The 12550-nt window shown below is 57.6% G+C and overlaps 1 long non-coding RNA gene across 11 annotated transcripts in view; it reads left to right on the top strand.

The window, feature by feature from the left end:
* Window positions 1–7623, top strand: part of LOC128806069 (uncharacterized) — a 71488-nt gene extending 63865 nt beyond the window's left edge. For 4 of the 11 annotated variants that reach the window (XR_008436702.1, XR_008436697.1, XR_008436696.1 and 1 more), the window contains one exon: window positions 1503–5459. This is a non-coding gene — a long non-coding RNA (uncharacterized LOC128806069). Of the gene's footprint in view, window positions 1–1502; window positions 5460–7105 lie in introns of those variants that run through there. The other 7 variants (XR_008436703.1, XR_008436695.1, XR_008436701.1 and 4 more) reach the window with 7 other exon arrangements.
* The last annotated feature ends 4927 nt before the right edge of the window (window positions 7624–12550 follow it).

The raw sequence follows: 12550 nt of genomic DNA, 5'->3' as shown, positions 1-12550 counted from the left end.
CGGGGCATTTGCAGCTGGGGCATCCCCCGGCTGTGCAGTCTCACAGAGGAGCAGGCTGGCTGTACAAATTGCTCTCTTTTGATACTTCAGGTTCCAAAACTGTTGCTCCTCCATGTTGGTCTGAAATATGTTTACAAAATACGTGTATAACATGTGTGCAGCTCATACGGCAGGGTTTGGGGGTTTTTCCTTAGCAAAACACAAACTCTGTCAGAAGTCTGTGTGAGACTGCACAGTGGATTTTATCCAGCACATTCAACTGCTGCAGTTGCAGCTGAACTTGGTGGCCAAGTCCATTCTGACAGTGTCTGGCCTGGAATGCACAAATCTCTTCTTTTTTCCCCCCAGAACATTCCCTACCCTCTTGGTATTACTCCTTTTATATGATCATGCTTTTCTTAAAACTTAGAGTAGGCATTCAGAAAAATCCCTTTTCCTTTTCCCTCTCTTTGGGCAGGATATCCTCCTGAGGATGATGTGTCACCTGACTGATGTCAGGAAGGACAAATCAATTCTGAAGTGAGTCCTGGCACTCCTTTCAACAATCAGCATTCCTGGCTCCCAGGGCTCTTCCTTTTCAATAAGGCCTGAACACACAAGTCATTCCTGCGTGTTCCCTGCAGTGTTTTACTGTCTCAGATAGACAAAGGGATCTTCAAAACTTTCTGAATTGATTCAGCATGAGGTAACAATGCACATTTTATCTGCGGAACACCACTCTAAAGGCAGTGTCTGATTGCCCATTTCTGAGGGACTCCAGAGCAGGGCTCGGTGCCTTGCTGCATCCATCTGACACGAGGTGCCTGGATGGACTCCAGGGCCACACGCTGGGCTTACCGACCATGTGTTGTACAGGGGCTGAGTCTAAGCCATCTGATGATCCCACAGAATCTCTTACTCTGCATCATCCCTGTGACCTTTTCCTGGGACACTCATCTATCTGCAGTGGGAAGAGGCTGGCACGTGGCTGGTTTTATGGACAGCGTGCTGCATGTCCTGGGATCAGCCCGAATGTGCTGTGATTCTTTCTGCAGTTGTTAAAGCCCTGCTACAGACCTCAGTCCTGGGCTTCACACGGCCACAGGAGGGGTTTTACAGAGGCTACTGGGGTGTGTTTACAGAGGCCACTGGAAGGTTTTACAGAGGTCACTGGAGGAGTTTTACAGAGGCCATTACCCTCTTGCTCTGTTGCAAACTGCTCAGCAAGCACGAGGCAGCAATTACAGAAAGGGCTACTTGGCATCCAGCCCATGCACAGGGAGGAGGGGAGAGAGATTTCAGAGACACACCATCCACCCATCCACAGAGCACAATAAAACACCTTCTTTATTTCTCATTTTATTGGCTCTGTCTGCTCTCATCTGGTGCCTGAGCATTTTATCTGTTCACGCTGCTTTTTTCTATGCAATAAAAAGAGCAGACAGGCTTTTGCCCTTTATTTAAAATATTTTGCCACATTTAGAGGTAAATCACAGCCACTTTTCTGTGTTGTATATTTTCAGACTCGTCAGAGAGAGAAATGCTTTGACAGCGAGTGCACTCTACAGGGTCCAGCCACAGTCGGACAGGAGGAGTCTCCTCCTCCTCCCATCTTCCTTTTCTTTTCAAACCTGTCCCTGTCTCCTCATCTCTGGGAGTCAGGCACCCACATTCCTTCATGCACAGTGAAGGAAGAAAGCAGAGGAAGATCTGGCTCCCAGTCCCTCCACAGGCAGAGTCTGAGTCATTTACATGAGGAATTCAGTGAGCAGAGATCTTCACTTTCATCAGATCTGTCTTTTCAGAAACAAGCTGGCACTCTGGGCACCAAAACAGATCATCACAGGAGCTACCACAAAGAATACTGTTCTGCCAAAGCTGCAGGCAGGAGTCTGTCAGGGAGAATGAGGGAGCAAGAAGAGCGGAGTTCTAACAGACAGAGGCGGAAGGAAGGAAGAATGAAAAGTGTAAGAAAGTGGAAGAGACTTCAAGGGACACAACACTGCTTAATGGGGCAGAAACTGAGAGACAAGTGAAGTGCAGTGCAGGGTGACTGGCATTCTTCCAAGGTAATTTGTAAAAGGGGAAAAGGTGTAGCTGAAATGCTTTGATTTGCCTTTTTCTCACTCTGCCCATGCACTTGTGTGTTCATTTCGTGTAGTAACCTCTACTAAACAGTCAGAGGCTGCAGCATCATTCTGATGACCTGAAATTAAGGCAAAAAGCTGCAGTTCTGGAATTTGGAGCTCGTAGTACCTAACTGGCTGAAGGGCAAAATAAAGAAGTAAAGATCAATGACAACTTTTCGTGTCACATGAAAAGTCAAGGCTCATGCATCAGGGAACTTCAAAACAATGAGATTCATCTAAGTTCAGCCTATGTCTCAATCCTAAAATTGTATTAAACTCCCTGTTTCTAATTCTTATTCAGTGGAGCTTAGATGAACCTCAGAGTTTAGGTGTTCCCACGATAGGAGTTATGGGAATTGATTTCTTTGCAACGTGAAGTGCCAAAAATGGGAAATAGTGGCAGTTCTGGGGGCTCTTTCTGCTTTCTTTCCTTTTTATTCTTGTCATCCTGTCTTCCTGTTTATTCTGCCATCCAGCATGGCAGAAATGCAATCGAAATGAGCAGCAGGAAGGCGACCTCCATTAACTTAGCAAGTGAGGGGAAAGAAGTTCATCTTTCAGGCTTTGAAGGAGCCGATACCAGGAGAAAGACTGTGCACAAAAACTGCAACACAAAGCCAGAAGTTATCAACTACCCTGGGAGATGTTTTCACAAATCAACAAAGAACACAAGCCAGGGAAAAAAAGAGCATTGCTCTGGTCTGTGTCCCTCAGAGGAGAAACTGAAAAGCTGCGAATACAGAGCAGGTAGGAGCTGGGTGTCAGTGGAATGTCAGCTTCCAGCAGAACAGGAATAACTCACAAGCCTCGGGATGAGTCTCTGCTGCCTTGCACACTGTGCAGTGTTTCCAAAGCCCGGAAGGAGCAGAGTTTCCAGCCAGCTACAGAGCACCATGTCAGGCCGTGCAGAAAGAGAATTGCAGCAGAAATGGGGCTTCACCAGATCTGTCCAAGACCTAGAACTGACACTAGACAAGGCTCAACTTGAATAATTGTATTAGTTCCTTCTTTGGTCCTTTCACCCCAAATATGTTTAGCTTGTATTTTGCTCCAGCATGCTTTTATAAATCCTCAGAGAATCCATCTGGGAAGCACTTACAGGATGGAAATGTGCTGACCTTTAGATGTTGACAGGTGAGGTGCATACCCTCATGTCCGATATTATTGACAGTAATGGCAGTGCTTCCTTTTTTTTTTTTTTGGTGAACAGTGTAATTTTTACATGTTTGTATGACTTCGGGCTATAGTTATCCTCCTATAAAGTAGAATATCTATGCCAATGCTTTTATTCCAGGGGTGTAGATGCGGTACCACACATTGATAAGCACATGACACCATTTAAGCCAGTGTCTGCAACGTCACCCATGACAATGAGATGCACAGTGCTCTGCAGCGTGAGGCCATGAATGTACCCACAGGGGCAGAAGCGCCCACGGCAGGACTGGTAAGGCAGCTCCTGTCTCCTGTGCTCAGAGGTGATTCCTCTTCCAGACCAGCTCTGTGCTGGACCTTGCTTCTGCAGGTGTGGTGGCTGGTGCCACCTGATGTGTGGCAGCTTTTTAGGGCGAGTCTCCTCTGATGAGGACTGCACAGCAGCAGCAGTCATCTCACTTAGCACTCTGACAAAATGTAGGACTGGACTCCAAAGGTAGGAACCAGTTCTTTGTTATTTCATTGTCTGAAACCTTTTCTTTGGAGTGTGTTCGGGGAAGGATGGGAGATAGACCTTTTTACCTTTCTGCTTCTGTCTCTTTCTGTGGTACATCATATCCATCCCTTCCACAGCTGAACCAGTGGGTCTATACTTTCTGAGAGGAACTCAACAGAAATATTTTGCAATCTTTTGTCCCCCTAGAAGCAGCAGCAGGTTTTGGAGCAATCCCTCTGAAAACATTTCTGTAAAGTTTTCCTTTTAGTTCTTGATGCTGCTCAGACACATAAGGCTGACACAAAACCCCCCTAAGTAACGTCCCCAGCCTCGGTGGAATGGCTGCACTCTCTGAACTGCAGCCTTGCACTGTCACACCATAATTACATTGCAATTATAGAGATAATTATGGCAGGTTCTAGGCACTGGCTCTGAATCCTCCTGCTCAGGGCTGACCCTGGCATTTGTCTGTGTTTTGCTGTCACTGGGGCTGAGCACTCCGTGCTCCCTAAGGGACCAACGCTCCATCTCCACAGCTCCCTGGAGCTGAGGGTGCTTGCCCACACTGAGAGATCGGTGTGTGTGTTATGTCTCCAGGAGCAGATACGCTGCTGTGATGGAAATTTCTGTTCCAGCACACCTCCGTACAGAGAGAAATAAAGAGAAAAAAAGGAAAAGGAGCTAAAAGCCAGAAGGCGGCATTTCAATGCCAGCGTGGCAGCCAAAGAGGTAAGGGAATGAAACCCCGACAGAGGCAGCAGAGGAAGGTCACTGCTGCCAGGGACAGCAACACCTGATGGCCACAAGCACAAATCAAGAACTCTGCAGACAGGAGTTTTACTCTCACCCTTTGACTTTTTTTAGCACAATTTGCATTGCAAATTGTCTTCATGGCCACTGGAAGGTTGGTCAAGGGCCAGATGGCCCTAAAGGGAGAACAGTTTAGCGTGTTCTTGCAGTGGCTGGTCAGAGGTACTGCCAGCATTAAACCTGCTCAGATCAGTTCTCTTTGCTGGGATGACAGCAGCAATCAAAGAGCCACCTGAGGATCTCCTCCACCTGAGATGCAAATACCCTCTCCCTTTTCTTGTGCAATCCTAAAGCTGGCTCAGACATTTCCTACACGGGGCTTGGACTTTGCTTACACCTGAATTTCCTTGCATTTCTGTGCTGGGTGCAAACTTACAGAGGCCAGGTGAGAACAATTTGGCTTTAGGTAAGAAGAGGCATTTCCTAGTAACTGTGAGGAGCTGCTTCAGACACAAAACAAACACTGACTGCATGTCTACCCCAGCAGAAATAAAAGAGCTGACCTTAGTGGTGCTTGCCGGGGAATGTGCCCAGATTTACACACGAGCCACTTGCACTTCCAGCCCCTTTTGCTTCCCTAGGAAAGGCTAATGTTGCACAAAGAGCACTCAGGTAAACTGCTGTTCCTGTTAATGTCAGTTCTGTAGAACTGAACCACCAGTATTCCACATTCTGTTTCACTTCCCCACCTTTGGAGTTTTTGTTGTGCTGCACTGCGTTTATTTTCTGGACAGACTCAATTTTGCTGGCACAGGACATAAAAATAATAAAAGAAAGCTTATGACAGCAGAGCAGGGAACAAATGGCACCTGTGCATTTGTCATTGATCCTTGAAAAAGTAGGTGAGCCCCAGACTTACCTTTGGATTTATCTCTGCTGGTTGTACTCATGGGTTAGGGTGTTCCTAAAGAAAGGAATTGTCTGTTCTGCCTCCTGTTTGTGGAAGGGGCAAAGAAGAACAAGATGAAATGTCAGATTCAATTGCTTAAAAAACTGAAAAACCTGCAGGAGAAAGATGTTTTCTGCTGCCTTGTCATAAACAAAATTAAGAGCTAAAAAAACCCCACAACCTTAGTAGTCTTTTCCAGAAATGAGACAGACCCAGTGATCTTGAGGCAGTCGTTCCCTCAGTCTTTCTGAACTCTGAAGGCAATGGAATGAACACAGAAACCAGAGCTGTCACACACCCTGCAGCCAACAGCTCCCGAAATTATGAAAACCCTTACTGGTTCAGTTTGTAGCAAATGCTGCCCTGGAGCAGAAAAGGTGACTCTGCCCTTCTTTAGTCCTTTTACCTTGGACTGAGGTTTGGTGTTGCCCTGCATGGTCCTGCTGCAGAGCAAGGGAGAGAGAAGGAAGCCAAGGCTTCCTTCATCCTGGAACCATCCAAGCTCGTTCCTTGGGCAGAGAGCAATCCTAACCCCAGCTACAGCCTCCTGTCAGGTACAGGGGCCAGGGCAGCCGGCTCTGCCCTGAGCCTCACTGAGTTCCTTGCTTATGCAAAGCCTTGGGGCTCCTTCCACGTGCTGACAAGAAGAACTAAAGATGCCACACAGTGGGCACTGTCCCCTCCTCCCACGTAAGTGTCCCCCACAGGATGGCCTGCGACTCACAGGGTAACATTTCTGGAATCGGGCATCTCCCAAAGTGGTGCTAACAACACATCCCATCGCTTGCTGTCACTTTTTATTCAGTGCAAGCATGAAAATTTCTGAGATGGACAATGGAAAGCAGTTCAGAAAATCCAAGACAAATGATCACAAATGGCCCTGCTGAGAAAGCAGATCCCGAGTAATTGGATGGAGGGGGAAGGTCATTCCCAACACATTAAACAAAACAGCCAAGGCAGATCCTGATCTCTCCATGATACTGAGACGGAAAAATCACATGCTTGAGATTATTCCAAAGGAAGAGAAGAGGCAGGAGGACAGGTGGGCAGGTGTGTTGGTAACTCAGTTGAACACAGTTAAAGAAGCCCCAGAACAGAGCAGTTATTGGGAATATATTTGAGGAGAGACAACCACAGATGTCTGCAGAAAAATTACCAAGTGCTTGACAAATGGAAAGCGGGATCTTTTTCACGAGTGCCAACTTGGGTGCTGTGCACCCAGACCTGGAGCGCCAGGGTGATCCATCTCCCTCAGGAGTCCTGCTGTCATCCTTGGAGTGTGCATCCTTTCATCCTGGAGTGTGCATATTCCTTGGAAAACAGCCGGAAAAGAACCGGAGCAGGGCCCAGACTGGGGGCTGTCCCTTCCAGGGGATTATGTGTCAGCTCTGTTAGCATTGCCAATTATTTAGGCACCTAAGTTGCTTTGAGGAGCGCAGCAGTGTGCCTGGGGAGTCCTGGTGAGCGGATCTGGAGCGATGGATGGAAATCCAAGCACCGCGCTGAGCCCCGTGCCCCAGATGTGCCCAGCTCCCTGCGCTCCCCTGGGGAGCAGCTGCTCCCCTCAGAGCAGATCCCCGGGCCGAAGGCTCGGCTTTCCTGCCGCTCTGCAGCCTCGGCAGAGACCCTTTCCCCCTCTTTTCCCCCCAGAATGAGTCTGAACTGACAGCGGTGGAGGCCTGGTCCGGGTGCTGCACGTGTCTGCAGAGGAAAGGAGAGCTGGGAGCAGAGGGCAGAGCTGGCACGGAGGCGCGTGCTTGCCAGCGCCCGGGAGCAACGGGAGCCGTTCCGTGGCAGCAGCTCATTGACTTTATTTCTTGCTTTTACTTTTTCCCTCTTTTCTCTTTCCCTTTTTACTGGTTGTTCTCCCCTTTCTTTCCCTTTTTAAAAATATTTCTCTTCTGCTGTGGGGTTTTTTTCCCTTCTCTCACCCTCACTGCTTTCTTGGATTTTTTTAGTTGTTCTTTCTTGCCTATCTTTTTCCTCTCCTGACCAGAAGCACCAGGGGCAGCTGCACAGCTGGGGCTGCTCTGGCTGGGGCTGGAGAGCCGCTCCTGGCTGGTGCCGGGGCCGGGGAGCTGACTGCTCTGCGGGCTGTGCTGGTTCCTAACTTTGGGGCTTGGGGCTCTCTGGTGTCACGTTTTATGGAATAAAGGTTGTGTGCCATTCCTAAGTCTGAGGGTGGTGTTTTATGGAATGGGCCAAGGCCAGCTTCCCCAGGAAGCAGCAGCATGGGTTTCCCTGTGCCGTGGACAGCTCCAGAGCCACGCAGCACCGAGAGAAGCTGTTCCTAAGTCACTTGTGATGAAGTAACCAAGTTGAAATTGGCAGAAATGAGAAGTCCCGACTGAAGCTGATGTAAAAGCAAGGTTTGATTGGTTTTCAGATCCTCCTCCTTGGTACGCTTTGCCTCAGGAGCCAGGAAATCTGCTCCCATGCCCCTCCCGGTCCTGCTGCTGGCATGCAGCTGCCGGCTGGGGTTCAGCCACCCCGGCTCGGCTCCGGGGCTCACAGAGAGAGCCAGCGCTGCCTTCGGGGGCTCGGAACTGAGACCGAGCCCTGCAGCTTTAGGCTCACAGAGACGCGGGGCTGTATTTTGGGAGCTCGGAACCAGCCTCACTCGATCGGTTCTTGGGCGGCACCAAGAGAGGCTGAGGGCTGCCTTCGGAGGGCTTAAGTCAAGCCCCGAGGCCGTGCTTCGGTGTGCAAACCGGGCTCATCCGGCCCAGCGTCAGTCGCAGCCGCTCGGCTCCGGGGCTGCCTTGGGCACGGCCCAGTGCCGGGCTCAGCCGGCCCCGTGCAGAGCTCAGCGGCAGCGACTCGGAGCCGCCTCTGCGGCTGGCGGCGGAGCCCCGGTGCCGCGTCTGGGGGCTCGGCCCGGGACGGTTCCAGGGCTCGGAGCCGAGCCCGAACCCCGCGTTTGGAGCCACGGGCAGAGCCCAGCCCCGCGCGTCGGGCTCGGCACGGGATCCCGGGGGCTGCCCCGGCTCCGGCAGAGCCCCGGCTCCCCGCGGCCGGAGCGGCAGCGGCAGCGCCGGACTCGGCTCCGGCGCCCGCCCGGAGCAGCTGCTCCTGCACGGGGCGGTGCCGCTGCCGATCCCAACCCCAATCTGGTCGCGGTCCTCCGGTCCCGGACCCGCGCCCCGCCCGCCGGGGAAAGGCGGCACCGCTCTGGACCCCGGCCGACACCGGCAGGAGCCGGGCGCGAATCGCCCGCTCCCGGCCCGGCCACGCCGCAGCGCCCCGGGCTCGGAGCGCTCCCCGCCGAGAGCGTCCCCTGCGGGCCGGGGCCCGCACAGCGCAGAGCGACGGTCCCGAGTGATGGCCCCGGAACCGGGGCGGGGCAGATGGCACAAGGGAGGGACAAGGGCGCGGCAAGGGTGGGACCGGGGCGGGGCGGGATGGCACAAGGGCGGGGCGGGAATCGGACACGGGCGGGGCCGGCGCAGGTGCTCGGGATGGGGCGGGGCGGGGCCGGGCAGGTGCGCGGGGCGGGGCCGGGCAGGTGCGCGGGGCCCCAGGGCGGCTGCGCGGGGCGGGTCCGAGGCGATTTAAACCCCGGAAGCGGCGCCCGGCGCCATTTGCTCCCCGGCGAGCGGCGGTGCTGGCAGCGGCCGGGCCGGGCTCCCCGGTGGGGCCCAGGTGAGGTTCCCCCCCTCTTATCCCTCTTTTCTCTCCCTTCTAGCCCTCACGCCGCTCCCTCACGCCTCCAGAACACCCCTTCCGTCCTGTCCTTGCCCCCCCACACACCCTGACCCCCCACTCTGCCCCTTCTTCCTCCCCCTCCTACGCCTTACCTGGCTCCCTCTCCCGTCCTGAATCTCTCCTTCCCTCCCTTCAGCTGCTCCCTTCCGTCCTCTCCCTGCACACCCCGACCCTCCACTGTACCCCTCCTTCTTCCTCCTCCTTACCCCGCTCCCTCTCCCTTCCTGACGCGCTGCCCTTCTATTCCCCCATTCCCTCTGTGTCCCTGTGTGTCTCCTGACCTCTCCTCCCTCTGCCCTGTCTATTCCTCTATTCCGTCTCTATCCCTGTGTCCCCTCCTGACCTCCGCTCTTGCTGCCCTCTCTGTTACCCCATTTCCTCTGTGTCCTCTCCTGCCCTCTCCTCTCGCTGCCCTCTGCCTCCCTGTACTCTCTGTGTCCCTGTGTCCCCTTTTCCCCTCGCTGTGTCCCCGCAGCCGCGGGGTTCGGGGCGCCGCATAATAAAGCCCCGAGGGCCGGAGCCGGCGCCCCTGGCTTGGTTCAAAAGGGCCGGGATCCGCTCTGCGGTCCCCCCTTGCAGACGCCAACACTGCCCCACAGTGCCGGTCTCCGGCTGTCCCTGCATCACACGGGGGTCAGGGCGGGCCCTCCTCAGGAGGGGTCCTGGGCTGGGCTGGGTTAGCGAGGGCTGGGGGAGTGGGGCTTGGGGATGGGCCCCCTCCTGGGGAGGGGGTCCGGGGGGGTTGGGGTTGGGGTTGGGGGGGTGGGTGGGAGGGCGGGGGCGGGTGGGAGGGAGGGAGGGCCCCCTCCGGAGGAGGGGGTCCTGGGGAGGGGGTTGGGGCGGGCCCCCTCCGGAGGAGGGGGTCCGGGGTGGGAGGGGTTGGGGGGGTCCGCCCCCCTTAACCCCTCCCACCCCGGACCCTCCCCTCCGGACGGGGTCTGCCCCGGCCCCCTCCTCGGGACCCCCTCCTCCGGACAGGGGCCCGCGGGGGGGGGGGGGGTGGGTGGGAGGGGGATCAGAGGGGGTCACGTCACTCTGGGCCGTAATTGCACATTTGTGTCGCACAACAGCAGTCTCCCTCCTTCCTGACACCCCCCCACCCGCCCCTCCCTCCCCCCCGCGGGCCCCTGTCCGGAGGAGGGGGTCCCGAGGAGGGGGCCGGGGCAGACCCCGTCCGGAGGGGAGGGTCCGGGGTGGGAGGGGTTAAGGGGGGCGGACCCCCCCCAACCCCTCCCACCCCGGACCCCCTCCTCCGGAGGGGGCCCGCCCCAACCCCCTCCCCAGGACCCCCTCCTCCGGAGGGGGCCCTCCCTCCCTCCCACCCGCCCCCCGCCCTCCCACCCACCCCCCAACCCCAACCCCAACCCCCCCGGACCCCCTCCCCAGGAGGGGGCCCATCCCCAAGCCCCACTCCCCCAGCCCTCGCTAACCCAGCCCAGCCCAGGACCCCTCCTGAGGAGGGCCCGCCCTGACCCCCGTGTGATGCAGGGACAGCCGGAGACCGGCACTGTGGGGCAGTGTTGGCGTCTGCAAGGGGGGACCGCAGAGCGGATCCCGGCCCTTTTGAACCAAGCCAGGGGCGCCGGCTCCGGCCCTCGGGGCTTTATTATGCGGCGCCCCGAACCCCGCGGCTGCGGGGACACAGCGAGGGGAAAAGGGGACACAGGGACACAGAGAGTACAGGGAGGCAGAGGGCAGCGAGAGGAGAGGGCAGGAGGGGACACAGAGGAAATGGGGGTAACAGAGAGGGCAGATGGCAGCAACAGCGGAGGTGAGGAGGCCGGGTCAGGAGGGGCAGAGAAGGTGGAAGGAGAATGAGAAAAAGGAACAGAAGCGGGGTCGGCGTTTGTAGGGAAGCGGGGAGGGAGGTGCAAGTAGCAAAGGCAGAGGGGGAATGGGGGGCGGTCGGGCTGGGTGCCCGGGGGAAGGAGAGGGGAGGAAGGGGGGCTGGGAGAGGTCGGGGTGGACGTGACAGGGAGAAGAGGGAACGGGGGGGTTCAGGAGGAAAAAGGGAGTGCGGTAAGGCGGAGAAAGGAGAGATAGAGCGGAGGGTCGAGGTGTGCAGGGAGGGGAGGGACAGCGGAAGACCAGGTGCGGGGGAGGAAGAGGAGAACAAGGGGGGGAGAGAGAAATGGGGGCTTTGCGGGCGGCAGAGAGGCGACAGAGGTAAGGCGGAGAAAGGAAGGGAGAAAACAAGGGGTACAGAGAAGCAGGGGTGGGAAGCCGAGGCTCCCGCGCCTCACCTGCGCCCCGCCGGGGAGCCCGGCCCGGCCGCTGCCGGCACCGCCGCTCGCCGGGGAGCAAATGGCGCCGGGCGCCGCTTCCGGGGTTTAAATCGCCTCGGACCCGCCCCGCGCAGCCGCCCTGGGGCCCCGCGCACCTGCCCGGCCCCGCCCCGCGCACCTGCCCGGCCCCGCCCCGCCCCATCCCGCGCACCTGAGCCGGCCCCGCCCTGAGCCGGCCCCGCCCGCCCCTGAGGCGGGACCGCTCCCGGCCCGGCACCGCCTCGGGGGCGCGGCCGGTGCCGCTTCTCCCCGCGGGTCCCGGGTCTCTGTCATGCCCCGTCCCGGCCTCTCCTGAGCCCGCAGGGCCCCGTCCCGCTGTCACTCTCCATGTCCCGGTGTCACCCTCCCCGGCCCCGCGTTCGCATCCCGCTCCGCCGGGCCCGGGGTCGCCGAACGGGCTGGAAAGCCCCGGCCGGAGCCGCCCCCGCACCGTGTGCCCGGACCCTTGGTGCCCGCACCGAAGTCCCCGAGCAGCGGCCAGGACCCGCCCGGCCAGGGAACGGACACCGCGGTTCCCGCACCGCCTCCTGCCCCCAGCACCTCCCTGCCCGCCCCGGGAACGGCCCTGGCGCCTCCAGCACCTGGGACCGCGGCGGGGGCCGGGTCCGAGCCCCCGAACGCCGGCCGCACGAGCCCCGCAACGCCGCGCTCCCGGCTCGTCACCCACCGCCCCGTCGGCACCGGGGAGAGGCCCCACGAGTGTCCCAGCCCCAGAAGAGCCTCGGCCGGAGCACCGGCTCGGCTGCGGTGCCCCACGAGGGAGCGCCTGAGCGCTGCTCTCAGCCCTAACCCGCCCCCGTGAGCCCGGGGCCGGGCCCGGACAGCGCCGGGCCAGGGCTCCGTGCTCCGAGCACTCGCACACGGGGTTTGGGCCCGGTCCCTGAGCCCCAAAATGCAGCACTTGGGCTCTGCGCTCGAGGCAGGGGGGAGCCTCCTTCTGCACTCCCAAACCACAGCGCTGCAGTCCCTGTTTCACAGCCCCAGCCTGGCCAGATGGGACTGGGTCCGAATGCCAAGGGCGGGGAGGACTTTGTCCCTGAGCCCTCCTCACCTTCACCACCACCAAAAAAACCCCGCAGGACTTAAGACTCCGATTCTGAGACCA

This window comes from Vidua macroura, chromosome 4, assembly GCF_024509145.1.
Source record: "Vidua macroura isolate BioBank_ID:100142 chromosome 4, ASM2450914v1, whole genome shotgun sequence".
Lineage (NCBI taxonomy): Eukaryota > Metazoa > Chordata > Aves > Passeriformes > Viduidae > Vidua > Vidua macroura.
This window is presented reverse-complemented; position numbering and strand designations above follow the sequence as displayed.